Consider the following 540-nt stretch of genomic DNA (forward strand, 5'->3'; position numbering starts at 1 on the left):
GGCCGCCTGCACTAGTGCCGGAGCGCGTGCGGGAGGGAGCAAGGGAGACACACGCACTCACACACCCGCACACGCGGGAGCGCCGCGAGGGGAGGAGGGGAGGGGAGGGGAGCGCGGCCGCTCACCGCCGCCCACGTTTACANGCCGAACCTCCGCTGCCTTTGCCTCGCGCGGCCCTGGGCGCGGGTCCCGCCTTCCCCGAGCCGGGGATCTGCAAGCCTCTGCCTCTCCCTAGTGGCGAAGCTCGCCGCGGAGGGAGGAGGCCGAACCCATTGCTACAGGTCCCTAAACTGAGACCAGGGGTCAAGGTGTCTGAGGTTGTAGGGCTGCCTAGGCGCTGGGCCTCCACTCTCTTCCAGGGGGTCACTCCTCCCCCCCCCCAACAACAACAAGCCTAACACAGGCGCTAGGCAACCCCAGCGTTGGGTGACACCTTTTATTGCCACTTTCAAGGACTTTTTCCAGAGCGTTGGGGCAGAGGTAGAAAAGCTGCCTGAGCCTTTTAAGACTCAAGTGGGGGGGGGGGGGGGGGGGAGGGGG

Source organism: Crocuta crocuta, unplaced genomic scaffold (genome assembly GCF_008692635.1).
Source record: "Crocuta crocuta isolate KB4526 unplaced genomic scaffold, BGI_CrCroc_1.0 scaffold139, whole genome shotgun sequence".
NCBI lineage: Eukaryota > Metazoa > Chordata > Mammalia > Carnivora > Hyaenidae > Crocuta > Crocuta crocuta.